At 45.2% G+C, this 17896-nt stretch overlaps 1 protein-coding gene across 1 annotated transcript in view; it reads left to right on the forward strand.

Moving 5' to 3' along the window:
• LOC143952483 (gamma-aminobutyric acid receptor subunit alpha-3-like) overlaps positions 1-17896 on the forward strand; it is a 157628-nt gene that overhangs the window by 53334 nt on the left and 86398 nt on the right. The window lies entirely within an intron of this gene.

Consider the following 17896-nt stretch of genomic DNA (forward strand, 5'->3'; position numbering starts at 1 on the left):
CACTGACTGCAAGCTCTATTTAAAACGAGCAAGATAGTTAGCTATATAGGTGGATATAGCGGTGTATACTGGGTTCAGAGCACGCAGACAGCACGCACAATCTCCTACCACTGACTGCAAGCTCTATTTAAAACGAGCAAGATAGTTAGCTATATAGGTGGATATAGCGGTGTATACTGGGTTCAGAGCACGCAGACAGCACGCACAATCTCCTACCACTGACTGCAAGCTCTATTAAAAAAGAGAAATATAGCTAGCTATATAGGTGAATATAGCGGTGTATACTGCGGTCAGGGCACGCAGACAACAACCACTACAGAAGAGCAAGAACGAAAAATCGGCCGATAACGATCGGTGTATACTGTGTTGAAGGTACACAGAACACCCACTAACTCCTACAGACACCAACACACTACACAAGGCTGCCGCGCTGGCGGCCTTATATAGTGTGGGGCGTGTACTACACAGCCTGAGCTATGATTGGCCACAGGCATCCTGCCTGTGGCCAATCATGGCTCTCCTCGCTGCCGGCGCTGTGATTGGCCAAGCATGCGGGGTCACAGTGCATGCTTGCCCAATCATGAGCCAGCAATGCACTGCGATGGCGCCGTGCATTGTGGGCTGTGAGCGCCACACGATTTTGGCGTGAACGGCCCATAACGTTCGGAATTCGCTGAACGGGCGAACAGCCGATGTTCGAGTCGAACGTATGTTCGACTCGAACACGAAGCTCATCCCTAGTCAGTAGTATGCATTGTACAGAGTGCAGGTTCAAAAGTATGTATCGTACAGAGTGCAGGTTCAGGAGTACGTATCATACACGGTGCAGGTGTCAGGAGTATGTATTGTACAGAGTGCAGGTTCAGGAGTATGTATTGTACAGAATGTAAGTGTCAGGAGTATGAACCGTACAGAGTGCAGCTGTCATGAGTATGTATCGTACAAAGTGCAGGCTCGGGAGTATGTATAGGCACAGAGTGCAAGTTCAGGAGTATGTATTGTACAGCGTGCAGGTGTCAGGAGTATGAACCGTACAGAGTGCAGCTGTCATGAGTATGTATCATACAGAGTGCAGGAGTCAGGAGTTACTGTCGGGGAGCTAAGTCACTTAATATTACTTCACCTGCCCCCAAAAGCAAACAAAAATTCCCCTTTCTGGCCCAGGACCTCCTGATGAACTAATGGGGCCCAGGGAACTTTTCTATAACTGCTGGGAGCCATGACCCACAGTAATACCCCACCTGTGCCCCATGGAAAATAAAAAAAAACCCTCTCTGAACATGGGTCCCCCTACTGGACTAATAGGGTCAGGGCCCTGTACAGGAGAGCTAGCTCTACCCCCCTCTATCAGCGACCCAGGTCAAAGTAATCGCTGCTTGTTCCGCTGCCCACACTGCTGATGTTGGCTTCACTGAAGAGATACTGTTGTGTGTCAAAAATCTTCATAACTCGACACTTCCAGAACTGTTGGATGTCTGGTACCCCGTGGATCTTAGTGTATGCCCTATTATTTTACTGTGTCCTGTAGTGACGTAGGGGCCAGCGGGAGGAACCACTGAGCGTGGTGGTGGGGGGACCTGGCATCTGAAACACCTGGAAGTGTCAGATTCTGAAGTCTTTTTTTTTTTTTTTTTTTTTTTTTTTTTAGGGCACCTGTATGTCTTCAACACAGGGAAGATTATCAGGGTGGGTGGCAAGGTCAATCATTGAAGATGAACTTAACCCACCAATTTAACTGTTTCCCAGAACAGTTAGATTCAAACCATGAAGAACATGAAGGACAACTGTAACAGTTGCTTGTGCTCTCAACCAAACTGTGAAGCCATCAAATGATTGGTGTCATAGCTGCTCACATGTGCTGAACCATGGTGAATGCAGAACAAATAGAGGCCAAGATGGCAGCTTCCTTGGATGTAAAGTAAAATAACTTTTTTTTCTCTACTTGTTCCTCCCCTGCCCTCTTACAAAATTGGAAAACTTTTTAGAAAGGTTTAATACTTTTTTTTTTAACTGCTTCCTTGCCTATTAGAGAAGTACATAGGGACCACTGTTGCCTCTTGGGATGTCCACATCACATCCCAGGAGGTAGAGTTCTACTGAGTGGCACAAGTTTCTCTGCATGCACAGACATCACATTGCTCTCTGCCAGGTATTTGGGTACTAGCAGAGTATCACAGCATGTCTGTACATGTGTGGGGATTCCCAAGCATACGTACACATGCCATGGATCTCAGGTGCCAGAAACCAGCGCACGTGCAGGAATTCTCTGTGTGTGCAAGTATTTGGGATCTGGCAGAAACCTGTGTAGCACTGAGAGGAGAATATTACTGGGGTGAAGTTCCTCTTTAACAGATGTGACAGTGCGAGGCCCTGCCACTGTAAAAATGGTTGTAGCAAGGACACAGGATTTGAAAGGTGCAGGAGAAGATTGGAGAAGACTATTTTTACAGTTTTCTCACGGTTTTGGTATTTCCCAGATTGGGTTCCAAAGTTTGGGGATTTCAGAGTGCTTTGGGTGGAAAGCAATCTCCAACCCAGTGTCCAGGTCTTGCTGAAGACCAGTAGATTGTGTGTCCAGGTGCACACATTCCTTATAAGGTAGGACTTGAACAAAGGTCGTAGCTACCTTCAGGAGACTGGTACATGCTCCATCCAGGAGACAGGTGTACTCCCGTCAAGGGGCAGGTGTGGGCTCCTGTTAGGAGAGGTGCTCCACTCAAGAGACAACACTCCATAATGGAGAAGAGATTCCTTACCCAGAGGACTGAGAGGGTGAAGGCAGCCAAGCGAGTCCAGGAGACAGGGAAAGCCGAGACGACCAGGCAAGTCCAGGGACTGTAAAATCTGGAGGTGTCAGAGGAGTCAGAGAGCCTGGGTGCCAGGAGATCCCTTATTGAGAGGCCAGGGAGTGGGTCCCTGCAGCAAGGTGCTGCAACTAAAAGGCTGAGAGAGCCAGGAGAACATGGTGAGAAGGTCTGAGGGACCACAGAAAAGAGCAGTGGCATTGCTGAAGAGGGAGCCAGGTGGTTGTGCATTATTTTTGTGTTACTTGCTTTGATTGCGGAAACTCCTGCCTGGGCAAGTTTTCTCTTGAACTTTTACTTTTGTGTGTAATAAAAGTGGCTGACAAGCCCTAACATGAAGTTCAAACTGTCAGGATCTCATTAAAATTGCTACTACTGCTTTGGGAAGGAAGAAATCTCCAACCCAATGTCCACGTCTTGCTAAAGACCAGAACGGTTTGAATCCAGGTGCACTCAATCCTTATAATGAAGGACTTGGGCAAAGCACATGGATCCCTTCAGGAGACCAGTGTGTGCTTCATCCAGACAAGCATACTCCCTTCAGGGGACAGGTATGGGCTCCTGTTAGTAGAGGTGCCCCACTTAAAAGAGGACACTCCATACTAGATAAAAGCTTCCTTACCCAAAGAACTGGGAGGATCAAGGCCGCTAATTGACTCCAGGAGACAGTGAAAGTCAAGATGACCAGGCAAGTACAGGGGACTGTGAAAATCTGGATATGTCAGCGGAATGAGAAAGCCTGGGGTGCTAGGAGATCCCCTAATGAAAGACCAGGAAATGGGCGCCTGCAGCAGGGTGCTGCAATTAAAAGGCTGAAAGAACCAGAAGAACAGCGTGAGAAGGTCTGAGGGACCAGGGGAAAGAGCAGTGGCACTACTGAAGAGGGAGCCAGGTGGCTGGGCGTTATTTTTGTTTTACTCACTTTGATGGTGAAAACCTCTGCCTGAGGAAGTTTCCTCTTGAACATTTACTTACATGTTTAATAAAAGTGGGCTGACAAGCCCTAAAACAAAGTTTGGACTATTACTACTTTGGGAAGGAACCTCCAACCCAATGTCCGGGTCTTGCTGAAGACCAGCACGGTGTGAATCCAGGTGCACTCAACCCTTATAATGAAGGATTTGGGCAAAGCTCAGGGATCCCTTCAGGAAACTGGTGAGTGCTACTGTCAGAAACCATGAAATCAGACCGAGACAGAAGTACAGTTAAATCACACTTGTTTAATAATAAAAGTAAATAGAACAAACGTAGTCAAAAGCATAGCCAGAGTTCAGGAACCAGAACGGATAGTCAGACAAGCCAAACCTCAGGGAGCCGGAGATGAATGCAGTAAGACAGCAAGCAGGATCTGGAGCCAGAAGGAGTGTCAGCCAAGCAAGTCTTTTAACAAGAATGCAGGAGAGCGTCTCTGTGATTTTGACTAAGGCGAAGGCAGAGCTTCTCTGGACTGGATGGCTTAAGTAGGCAGGACTGATGAGCAGGATATCAGAAACAGCTGAATAACTGTGGAGAGAGATAGGAGCTGGCAATTAGCCGACAGCTGAGCGGCCAGCTCAGAGAGGCAAGGGCTGAGCCCAGCCCTGACAGCTTCATCCAGACAGGCGTACTTCTGTCAAGGAACAGTTGTGTGCTCCCGTTTGGAGAGGTGCTCCACTCAAGAGACCACACTACATGTTGGAGGAGAGGTTCATTACCCACAGGACCAAGAGGGTCAAGGCAGCTAATTGTGTCCAGGAGACAGTGAAAGCTGAGACAACCAGGCAAGTCCAGGGCACTGCAAAAATTTGGAGGTCTCAGAGTAATGAGAGAGCCTGGGATGCCAGGAGATCCCCTATTGAGAGGCCAGAGAGTGGGCCCGTAAAGTAGGGTGCTGCAACTGAAAGGCTGAGAGAGCCAGGAGAGCTTGGTGAGATGGTCTGATAGACCAGGGAAAGGAGAGAGCCAGGTGGCTAGGCATTTTTTTTTTGTTACTAGCTTTGATGGTGAAAACCCCTGTGTGGCCATGTTTTCTCTTGAACTTTTACTTTGTGTGTAATAAAAGTGGGCTTACATGTCCTAAAACAAAGTGGAGCAATGCTCAGGTTGCCTTAACACAGTCCATTCTTAAAAATACCTTTTTTTTTTTCATGCAAACATTTACTGCAAAACCTGGAGTTGCAGAAAACAAACTCAATTTACCAAAGCTTTCACATGAGAATAAGTACTGTATCTTTATTTCTGATATGTGACAGTTATTTTCAGCTGAATCCATTTGGCTTTGAAAATAAGTCACTTAAAAAAAACAAAAAAAACAAAAAACATAAGTACATAAGTATCTTTATCCCGATGTGTTAGCTTTGAGAATTGAGACAAATGTCTTGCCGATCCCCTGAGAGTCAGATACCCATTACTATTAGCCAGGCTTCATCTTTTAGTGGCTAAATATAGCATTGTATCTTTTTGGTCCCTTTGAGTAGCTTCCCATTTGCCCATCTTTTTTTCTTTTGCACAAGTTTTATGACAGATCATTCCCAGGAAAAAAAAATGGTTTCTGTGTTACAACCTAGCAATCCATTTTTGGGGTTTTTTTTTGTGATTTTTCTCAGATGCTTTTCATTTTGATTATAGAACAACCATTCAGGTTATGGCAGAGTAAGGGATGCAGAAATAAGTACCTAGCAACTGACCCTAGCAACCATCCACGAGAGCCCCCGTAAGCTTTTCTACATCCTTTGTTTGCATGTGATTGGCAAAAACTGTAAATAGAAATCAGTACCTCCTTTATTCAGCAAAAAAAAAAAAAAGCAGTCACAGGGGCTCGCTTGCCTAGCAACCACCACTTTGCTTGAATAACATAGCGGACTTGCAGGAGCTAAGTTGGCTGTGGCAAATTCTGGGATATATGGTCTATTGAGTCCTTGGGGTTGATATATTAAAGGCAAACAGGCTCTTCACTTTGCAAGGGAGATTGCAATTTGTTATGGAATCTTCCCTCCGTTTGAAATTCACCTGTTCAAAGAATGCCCAACCACGTGCAAGGAACAAAAAAATATATATATATATTTTTGCTTTGACGTGATTGGATGATGGAAGTGGACAGCCTGTTTGCCTTTAGAATATAATACATTACACGATACATTTGATCTGAATGCACATTCAGTGTAGCATAGTTGCCAATATGAGGGACACCTAATGAGTCATTTGAGGGATACCTTGCAGAAATGGGGAAAACTGGCTTTGAAACTAATTTTGTGCATGGCCAAAGACTAAATGTGCTTTAAGGTAGAATAGCAGCCATTGTCAAGATGGATAGATGATAATGAATAGTCCACTAAAAGGTAAAAAAAACAAAGAAAAAAAAAACAACGTTTGCTGTAAAATTCACCTTCAGTCCAGAGTCATGCAGTGCCTATTTCTGCCACTAGATGTCTCCAACTAATATACACAATGGAACATTATTCCTCCCACTGATACCAATGATGGGGCACTATTCCTCCCAGTGACACCAATGATGGGGCACTATTCCTCCCACTGACACCAATGATGGGGCACTATTCCTCCCACTGACACCAATGATGGGGCACTATTCCTCCCACTGACACCAATGATGGGGCACTATTCCTCCCACTGACACCAATGATGGGACACTATTCCTCCCACTGATACCAATGATGGGACACTATTCCTTCCACTGATACCAATGATGGGGCACTATTCCTCCCACTGATACCAATGATGGCCACGATTCCTCCCACTGACACCAGTGATGGGGCACTATTCCTCCAACTGACACCAATGATGGGGCACTATTCCTCCCACTAACACCAATGATGGGGCACTATCCCTCCCACTGACACCAATGATGGAGCACTATTCCTTCCACTGACACCAATGATGAAGCACTATTCCTCCCACTGACAACAATGATGGGGCACTATTCTTCCCACTGATACCAATAATGGGGACACTAATCCTCCCACTGACACCAATGATGGGGCACTATTCCTCCCACTGACACCAATGATGGGGCACTATTCCTCCCACTGATGGGCCACTATTCTTCCCACTGACAACAATGATGGGGCGCTATTACTCCTACTGATACCAATGATGGAGCCAGGGGCGTCGGCAGGGGGTGGCTGAAGCCCTGAATATGTCCCCCTATAGCCCAGAGTGCCAGCTCTGCAGGTTAGGCAAGAGCGCCGGGACCAATCTGATGCCGAGCGTAGCCGAGCGTGGCCGAGTGCGGCCAAGCGTGGCCAATGCCGGGACAGCGGGACGTGTGACGTCCATCATAGGCGCTGTTGGCTCCAGAAGCCGGTAATTACAAAGAGGCTGCTGCGCCACATCCCTGCTTGGCGCTCGGGCGAGCCGCTCTCCTCTCCTACTCGGCTCCTCCTCTGAGGACTGGCTGCTGTGACACCACGGCTCAGACAGGTCAGTGTATGATGTTAATGTCAGTGTAGGTAGGTCAGAGTAGGTAGGTCAGTGTATGTAAATGTCAGTGTAGGTAGGTCAGTGTATGTAAATGTCAGTGTAGGTAGGTCAGTGTGTGTAAATGTCAGTGTACAGTGGTGTGAAAAAGTGTTTGCCCCCTTCCTCATTTCCTGTTCCTTTGCATGTTTGTCACACTTAAGTGTTTCGGAACATCAAACCAATTTAAACAATAGTCAAGGACAACACAAGTAAACACAAAATGCAATTTGTAAATGAAGGTGTTTATTATTAAAGGTGAAAAAAAATCCAAACCATCATGGCCCTGTGTGAAAAAGTGATTGCCCCCCTTGTTAAAACATACTATAACTGTGGTTGTCCACACCTGAGTTAAATTTCTCTAGCCACACCCAGGCCTGATTATTGCCACACCTGTTCACAATCAAGGCATCACTTAAATAGGAGCTGCTTGACACAGTAAGGTCCACCAGAAGATCCTTAAAAGCTACACATCATGCGCGAGACCCAAAGAAATTCAGGAACAATTGAGAAAGAAAGTAATTGAGATCTATCAGTCTGGAAAGGGTTATAAAGCCATTTCCAAAGCTTTGGGAATCCAGCGAACCACAGTGAGAGCCATTATCCACAAATGGCGAAGACATGGAACAGTGGTAAACCTTCCCAGGAGTGGCCGGCCGCCCAAAATTACCCCAAGAGCGCATCGACGACTCATCCAAGAGGTCACAAAAGACCCCACAACAACGTCCAAGGAACTGCAGGCCTCACTTGCCTCAGTTAAGGTCAGCGTTCATGCCTCCACCATCAGGAAAAGACTGGGCAAAAATGGCCTGCATGGCAGAGTTCCAAGGAGAAAACCACTGCTGAGCAAAAAGAACATCAAAGCTCGTCTCAATTTCTCCACAACACATCTTGATGATCCCCAAGCCTTTTGGGACAACATTCTGTGGACCGATGAGACAAAAGTGGAACTCTTTGGAAGGTGTGTGTCCAAGTATATCTGGCGTAGAAGGAACACTGCATTTCATAAAACATTAGAACATTAGAACATTATACCAACAGTAAAATATGGTGGTGGTAGTGTGATGGTCTGGGGCTGTTTTGCTGCTTCAGGACCTGGAAGACTTGCCGTGATAAAAGGAACTATGAATTCTGCTGTCTACCAAGAGATCCTGAAGGAGAATGTCCGACCATCTGTTCGTGTACTCAAGCTGAAACGAACTTGGGTTCTGCAGCAGGACAATGATCCTAAACACACCAGCAAGTTCACCACCGAATGGCTGAAGAAAAACAAAATGAAGACTTTGGAGTGGCCTAGCCAAAGTCCTGACCTGAATCCTATTGAGATGTTGTGGTATGACCTTAAAAAGGCCGTTCATGCTCGAAAACCCTCTAATGTAACTGAATTAGGACAATTCTGCAAAGATGAGTGGGCCAAAATTCCTCCAGGACGCTGTAAAAGCCTCATTGCACGTTATCGCAAACGCTTGGTTGCAGTTGTTGCTGCTAAGGGTGGCCCAACCAGTTATTAGGTTTAGGGGGCAATCACTTTTTCACACAGGGCCATGATGGTTTGGATTTTTTTTCACCTTTAATAATAAACACCTTCATTTACAAATTGCATTTTGTGTTTACTTGTGTTGTCCTTGACTATTGTTTAAATTGGTTTGATGTTCCGAAACACTTAAGTGTGACAAACATGCAAAGGAACAGGAAATGAGGAAGGGGGCAAACACTTTTTCACACCACTGTAGGTAGGTCAGAGTAGGTAGGTCAGTGTATGTAAATGTCAGTGTAGGTAGGTCAGTGTAGGTATCAGTGTATGTAAATGTCAGTGTATGTAGGTCAGTGTGTGTTAATGTCAGTGTAGGTAGATCAGTGTATGTAAATGTCAGTGTAGGTAGGTCAGTGTGTGTTAATGTCAGTGTAGGTAGGTCAGTGTGTGTTAATGTCAGTGTAGGTAGGTCAGTCAGTGTAGGTAGGTCACTACCGTTAGTGTATGTATATGTCCAGTGTATGTAGGTCAGGCAGGTGAGTGTAGGTAGGTCACTATTGTCAGTGGTGTAGGTAGGTCAGGTAGGTAGGTCACTGCCGTCCGTGTAGGTAGGTTAAGTGTATGTAAGTCACTACAGTCAGTGTCACGGCCCAGCCAAAAAAAACCTGCGTCGCGTACAACACCCGACCCCCCATTTCCGGCTTGGACTCTGGGCTGAAGCCCCTGGTGCTTTTGCCACCTAGCAACACCCCTAGATGGAGCAATATTCCTCCCACTGATACCAATGATGGGACACTATTCCTTCCACTGACACCAATGATGGGGCACTATTCCTCCCACTGATGCCAATGACAGGGCATTAGTCCTCCCACTAATATCAGTGATGGGGCACTATTCTTACGGACCATAGGTGCTATGTAATTTGTTTACTCTCACGGATGGTGGGAAATTTTTTACTCCCATTTTCCAAAGTCTGCCCACCCTAGAGTCTAAAGGACAGTAAACTGGAACTTTGTTTAGAAAGATTGTAGACCCCTGCTCCAAACCCAGATCATCCTGAATCTCCCCCAACTTCTGATTGTGAAATGAGAAGCAGAACAAGAACGAGCTCATCTCTCTGTCGTTCGATTCTCTCCTCCTATCAGCATTCTCCTTGTCTCCTTGTCACCACACCCCTTGTGCTGTTTCTTCTTCATCTCACACTCCAGCCCTGCTGCAAAGGGACTGATACCAGGTCAAATTCTGACTTAGGCCGCGTACACACGCGCGGACTGTTCGCCCAACTTTGTCCGTCCAACAGTTTCGGCAAACAGTCCGCTCAAACTTAGCATGGACGGACATGGCCACACACGACGTACGAACAGTTTGCTGAAACCGTGCGCGATGACGTGAACGGCACGTACGACGGGACGAAAAATACGACGTCCTATACACTGCATTATAGCTTTCGGCGTGAAAATCCTTTCTGAGCATGCGCGCAACTTTGTTTGACGAACAAGCCTACACACGAGCGGACTGTTCGCTGAAACAAGGTTTCAGCGGACAGTTTTACGGAATTTCCGAAAAACCTTGTCCGTCAAACTGTCCGCTGAAACTGTCCGCTGAAAGCCCACACACGAGCGGACTGTCCGCCCAAACACTGTTCAGCGGACAAAGTTGGGCGAACAGTCCGCCCGTGTGTACGCGGCCTGACACTGCTTGCATATAAAAAAAAAATCATTTAGACCCCTTTCACACTAAGGCACATTTCAGGCATTTTTGCGCTAAAAATAGGGCCTGTAAACTGCCTGAAACGTGCCTCTCAAGCCTCCCCAGTCTTTGCGTTGGTATGGGAGCGCTGTATACACGGCTCCCGCACTGCCCCTGCCCATTGAAATAAATAGGCAGCTCTGCCAAAGAGACTGATAAGCGTTTCGGCAGCGCCGCAACACGAGTGTTATTAACCCTTTCTTTGGCCACTAGCGGGGGTAAAAAGTGCCCCTATAACAGCAGTAAAGCGCCGCTAAAAGTGGAGGGCCACCCTGAAAAAAAAAATACATTAAAATTTAGAAAAAAATCTGAAAAAAAAATGACAATTTTTTTTTTTTAACTTACCAGAAATGCCTGTTGCTAGGCACATCGTCCTAATCTTCCTCTTGCTCCTCCGCTGTGATCTTCTGTCTTCTCTCCTCCGTGCGGCGTCTTTTACGTAATGGGTCGCGCTGTGTTCTGGGAACTGTGTGTCCCAGAACACAGCGCGCCCTATTCACAAAGCACTGTCGCATGCGCAGTAGGAAACGGGCAGTGAAGCCGCAAGGCTACACTGCCTGTTTCCCTTAGCCAAAATGGCGGCGCCGGGACCCGAGAGCCGAGGGACGGGTCAGCCTCTGGCGGTCGACATCGCAGGCACCCTGGACAGGTAAGTGTTAAAAGTCAGCAGCTACAGTGTTTGCAGCTGCTGACTTTAAAAAAAAATTTTTTAAACCGGCCCTCCTCTTTAAACTAGCGATGCTTTACCGCTAATGCCCGCAACGGCCCAGTGTGAAAGGGGTCTTAGGCTTTGTGTTTAGAGGCTTTTGTATTATTATTATTATTATTATTTATTATTATTATAAAGTATTTTTACACCAACAGTTTGCGCAGCGCTTTGCAACATGAGGGCAGACAGTACAGTTACATTATAATTCAATACATGAGGAATTTGAGGGCCCTCCTTGTTAGAGCTTTTTAAGACCCAGGAACTCTGTTCCCTGCTGCCAGACCTCAGACTACTTATGGGCTCTCCTTCCACCTTCTGAGCACACCTGCTTAGGGATTGGTTGGAGTTCCATAAATATTCAGAATGCCTGTCCTGCTCTCCTTCCCACCATACTTCTAAAAAAAAGGGCCAGTTTACTGTTCTTCAGACTTTAGGGGGGCCGAAGTGTGGCCAGTGGCAGTAGAAAATGTCCTGGCATCAGTAGTGGTAAACTATGCCCCATCTTTAGTATTAGAAGGAAGAATAGTGGCCTGTCATTGGTGTCAGTGGGAGAAACTGTGCCCCATCATTGGTGTCAGTAGGATAAATAGTGCTCCATGGTTGGTATCAGTGGGAGGAATAGTGTCCCATCACTGGTGTCAGTGGTTTGAATAGTGCCCCATCACTGGTGTCACTGGGAGGAAGAGCGTACCTTCATTGATGTCAGTGGGAGGAATAGTGCCCCATCATTGGTGTCAGTGGGAGGAATAGTGCCCCATCATTGTTGTCAGTGGGAGGAATAGTGCCCCATCATTGGCCTCTGTGGGAGGAATAGTGCCGCCATTATTGGTGTCAGTGGGAGGAATAGTGCCGCCATTATTGGTGTCTGTGGGAGGAATAGTGCTGCTATTATTGGTATCAGTGGGAGGAAGAGTGCCCCATCATTGGTGTCAGTGGAAGGAATAGTGCTCCATCATTGGTGTCAGTGGAAGGAATAGTGCCGCCATCATTAGTGTCAGTGGGAGGAATAATGCCCCATCATTGGTATCAGTGGGAGGAATAGTGCTCCATCATTGGTGTCAGTGGGAGGAATAGTGCCACCATCATTGGTGTCAGTGGGAGGAATAGTGCGCCATCATTGGTGTCAGTGGGAGGAATAGTGCCCCATCATTGGTGTCAGTGGGAGGAATAGTGCCGCCATTATTGGTGTCAGTGGGAGGAATAGTGCCCCATCATTGGTGTCAGTGGGCGGTATAGTGCCGCCATCATTGGTGTCAGTGAGAGGAATAGTGCCCCATCATTGGTGTCAGTGGGAGGAATAGTGCCTCAAGGGCCGGATAAAGGCAAGCTCTAGGATACAGGATACAGGGGGGAGTAGCAGAACAGCAGCCTGTAAAGCACAGAGCAGCCCTAAGCAATCAATCCCTGCTGTTTACAGAGGAGCTAAACTAAATTTACCTAGCAGCCTACTCTGAACTAGGAAGGTGCTACAGCCACACTATATGAGGATATGCTTTGTTCATTTTTCATTTCAGTGGTTTACAACCTCTTTAAAAACCCACCAAGACCTCTTTAATTTCTCCTTCCCTATTCACTCAATGCATTTCATGAAAAAGCCAAATTTCTTCAAAATCTCTTTATTCTTGCAGAAATTTCAGGGAAATAAAAACCTTTAAACGTCCGACATCCCTAGTACCCATTGCATAAAAGATTGAGTAAAAAACAAAACAAAAAAAAACACCTCCCAGCAGCCAGGCACATGTGATTGTTAAAGTGCATTGGTGTCAGGAGGTGAAGAAAAGGAAGTGTTCCTCTAAATGTGTGTGCGTGTGATTTCTGTGCCTTATTCTCATTCACAATATTACTAGGCTCAGCTTATTTTCCCTTCTTCTAAGACGTGTCCTGTCAGTGTGGCAGCATACAGTAGACGCACGCAGAAACCAATGGAGCTTGAAATTGCAGCTGATCTGTGCCTGTGGGGGAGGGATGGAGAGGCCATTACATGTCTCCATGCACAGTAGAGAAGTCTCAGAGGAGATTCAGAGGCCTGCGCACAAAGTTTAGGGGAATAATGGAATGCTCAATATGCTGTGATTGTTTATGTAGAGAAAACCCATCAGCCTGCTCAAAAGTGGTGGTCGAAATACAATCACCGAAATTAAGCATATCATGGAAAGCCTTAAGGCCACCATTCACACCCATGGGAAATTCAGAGAAACCTGGTCTCCCTGGATAGGCTTTGTGAACTCCACCCATGATACAGACTTGCCGTCATAACTGACAAGGTGGATAATCAAACTAAACAACTGTATGGTGAAAGAGTACAGAAAAATGTAATTCCGACCATAACAGTTGGCATGTTTCGAAGGGCAACAAAAAATCTGAATTCAACTTGGCACCCAAAGCCTGCAAAGACAGCACAAGTTGCATATGTGTGGCAGAACATTGCTGGCAGAAAGAAAAGTTTTTACTGCATAACAAGCACACCGGGTCTGCTCTGCAATAAAAATTCACCATATTTTTTTTAAAATAGCCTACAGTTCCACTCTACAGTGCCTCATCCTAAGCACCACAGTGATCATGAACTAGATCTTCAGAGCCTTCAAGTGTCCACGCTAATTGCCCAATCTTAAGCACCACAGTGACCATGAACAAGATCTTCAGTGCCTCCAAGTGTCCACCCTGAGTGCCCAATTCTAAGCACCACAGCGACCATGAACTAGATCTTCAGTGCCTTCAAGTGTCCACCCTAAGTGCCTAATTCTAAGCACCACAGCGACCATGAATCAAATCTTTTGTGCCTCCAAGTGTTCACCCCAAGTGCCTAATCCTAAGCACCAGTGTTCATGAACCAGATCTTCAGTACCTCCAAGTGTCCACTCCAAGTGCCTAATCCTAAATCCAAAGATACCATAAACTAGATCTCCAATGCCTCCAAGTGCCTAACCCTAAGTACAACAGAGACCATGAACCAGCTCTTTAGTGTCTCCAAATATCTACAGCAAGTGCCTAATCCTAAGCACCAGAGTGACCGTGAATCAATTCTTTTGTGCCTCCAAGTGTCTACCCCAAGTGCCTAATCCTAAGCACCACAGTGTCCATGAACCAGATCTTCAGTCCCTCCAAGTGTCCACTCCAAGTGCCTAATCCTAAGCACCGCGGTGACCATGAACAAGATCTTCAGTGCCTCCAAGTATCCACCCTAAGTGCCTAATTCTAAGCACCACAGCGACCATGAACTAGATCTTCAGTGCCTTCAAGTGCCAATTCTGGGCACCATAGTGGCCATAAACCAGATCTTCAGTGTCTCCAAATGTCCACCCTAAGTGCCTAATCCTAAACACCACAGTGTCCATGAACCAGATCTTCAGTACCTCCAAGTGTCCACTCCAAGTGCCTAATCCTAAACACCACAGTGACCATGAACAAGATCTTCAGTGCCTCCAAGTGTCCACCCTAAGTGCATAATTCTAAGCACCACAGCGACTGTGAATAAAATCTTTTGTGCCTCCAAGTGTTCACCCCCAAGTGCCTAATCCTAAGCACCAGTGTCCATGAACCAGATCTTCAATATCTCCAAGTGTCCACTCCAAGTGCTTAATCCTAAATCCAAAGATACCATAAACTAGATCTCCAAGTGCCTAACCCTAAGTACAACAGTGGCCATGAACCAGCTCTTTAGTGTCTCCAAATATCTACAGCAAGTGCCTAATCCTAAGAACCACAGTGACCGTGAATCAAATCTTTTGTGTCTCCAAGTGTCTACCTCAAGTGCCTAATCCTAAGCACCACAGTGTCCATGAACCAGATCTTCAGTACCTCCAAGTGTCCACTCCAAGTGCCTAATCCTAAGCACCACAGTGACCATGAACAAGATCTTCAGTGCCTCCAAGTGTCTACCCTAAGTGCCTAATTCTAAGCACCACAGCGACCATGAATCAAATCTTTTGTGCCTCCAAGTGTTCACCCCAAGTGCCTAATCCTAAGCACCAGTGTCCATGAACCAGATCTTCAGTACCTCCAAGTGTCCACTCCAAGTGCCTAATCCTAAATCCAAACATACCATAAACTAGATCTCCAATGCCTCCAAGTGCCTGACCCTAAGTACAACAGTGACCATGAACCAGCTCTTTAGTGTCTCCAAATATCTACCGCAAGTGCCTAATCCTAAATACTACAGTCACCATGAACCAGACCTTCTGTGCCTCCAAGTAGCCACCCCAAGTGCCTAATCCTAAGTACTACAGTGACCATAAACCAGACCTTCAATGTCTCCAAGTGTATACCCCAAGTGCTTAATCTGAAGCACCACAGTGTACATGAACTAGATCTTCAGTACCTCCAAGTGTCCACCCCAAATGCCTAATCCTAAGCACCAAAGCTACCATAAACAAGATCTTCAATGCCTCCAAGTGCCTAACCCTAAGTACAACATGACCATGAAGCAGAACTTCAATGCCTCCCAGCGTCCTCCTCAAGTGCCTAATCCTAGGCACCACAGTGACCATGAACCAGATCTTCCGTGCCTACTCCAAGTGCCTAATCCTAAGAACCTCTGTGACCATGAACCAGATGCCTCCATGTGCCCACCCCAAGTGCTTGATTCTCAGCATCACTGTCACCATGTCCCAGATCTTCAGTCCCTCCACTGACCATGCCACAATCTTCAGTGTTCCCTATGACCAAGCCCCTGATCCAAATGACTTTCAAAATAACTAAAATCTCATTTAAATGCTAGATTAGCCTTCCTACAGTATAGACTATAGCAGCTGTTCAACAGCAGTCTCTCTCCAAGAAATTGCGACATGTGAAATGTGCTTAAATTTTCTAAGCACCTGTATTGCTCAGTGCACTATTAAACTCCTTATTTCAGCATTACCAAGGAAACAAAACTGCAAGAATTGAAATATCACTGCTAAGAAGAACTGAGCTCATGCAAAACAATGTACACCTTCAATACAAGTCTATTCAAATCAAAGGCAAGAGCTGCAACAATAGGGTTCCAATGTAAGCTGATATATTTTCTGTATCTAGAGTGATTAAAAGTACAATAAAATAACACAAAGCAAAATCCGGTCCTCTAGGGACTAATCATATATTCAAAATACTTGACTTCATTCAAAGAATATGAAAAAAAAGTAATAAAAGAGGTGCACATCAAAAGACGGCAAATCCTCTCTACATCTAGGTCAAGGCAGCAGGAAGGGGGTTGGCCATGACCATGGCCAAGGGGGTGCTGCTTGAAGAATGGATGGCGTGGCCATTAGTCTTTCATCTAGGAGGAGATCCCAATGAACGCTGCCCCAATATAAATTCAGCTTTAAAATTCCAAACCCCTTCAGGAGATCGTAAAATAAAATACATAAAAAAATAAAAAATAACCTTGTAATCTGTAACTGGACGCAGTAGAGGTCATAAGTCAGGCCATGGCTTTTGGATAAACCTGCTATAAACGGGAGTACTGACCAACAGATTACATTCCGTAGCAAAATATAAGTCCTTAGCTCTAATAGCTATAATACCAAGATGAGTTTAAGTATCTCCAACTCTGGAAAACAGCTGGCCATATGTGATAATCTGTTGAGCCGAAGCTTATTTTAAGCATGCCTTTACTAAATGCACAGCGGAGCTATACATAGTATCATGACAGACATTACACATGAAAGATGAAATTACTTGTATCAGCAATTCTTAAGATTTGGTCCAGTACACACATATATATACACTATATATATATATATATATATATATATATATATATATATATATATATATATATATATATATATATATATATATATACACGTATATACAATATATATATATATATATATATATATATATATATATATATATATATATACACGTATATACAATATATATATATATACTATATATATATATATATATATATATATATATATCATAATGCAACTTATAACATCCAAGTGAAAAATATAACACCAACATGCCATAGTTGCATAGTTAGTCAGGTTAAAAAAAAGACACAAATTCATGTAGTTCAACCAAAAAAAATAAATAAATACAATCCCATATGCACAATCCTTCACCCACAGTTGATTCAGAGGCAGGTGAAAAACCCAAAAGGTACTGAAAACATGATGCAATTAGCCAAAGCAGGGGAGCAAAATTCCCTCCTGATCCCCCGTGAGGCAAATGGATTTTCCCCGGATCAACTTTACCTATAAAGGTTAGTACCCAGTTATATTATGTACATGTCAGAAAAAAATATGTAAAATCAAAAACAGATTTACTGAGTTGGAGAAAGGATCACCCCCTTGTGACGGTATTTTGTTGAACCACCTTTTGCTGTAATTCCAGCCTTCAGTCTGTTAGGATTTGTCTCTACTTACTTTGCACATCTAGACTTTGCCATATCTGCCCGCTCTTCTTTGCAGAACTGCTCGAGTTCAGTTACGTTTGATGGTGACCGTTTGTGGACTGCGGTCTTCAAGTAATTTCACAGATTGTCAATGGGGTTTAAGTCTGGGCTCTGACTAGGCCATGCAGGGACATTCACCTCCTTCTCCTCCAACCACTGTGTGCTCATTGTTGCTGTGTGTTTTGGGTCATTGTCCCATTATCATTTTCTGTCAGAAGGCAGCAGAATTTTCCCCATCCGTTTTTCCTTCTTTCCTGACATGTACTCTATGCCCTGCTGCAGAGAACCCTACCCCCCCCCCCCCCCCATAACAGGATATTACCCCC

The sequence above is a fragment of the Lithobates pipiens genome, unplaced genomic scaffold (assembly GCF_037356315.1).
Source record: "Lithobates pipiens isolate NorthernLeopardFrog02 unplaced genomic scaffold, aLitPip1_a1.2 Scaffold_1, whole genome shotgun sequence".
Taxonomy (NCBI): Eukaryota; Metazoa; Chordata; class Amphibia; order Anura; family Ranidae; genus Lithobates; species Lithobates pipiens.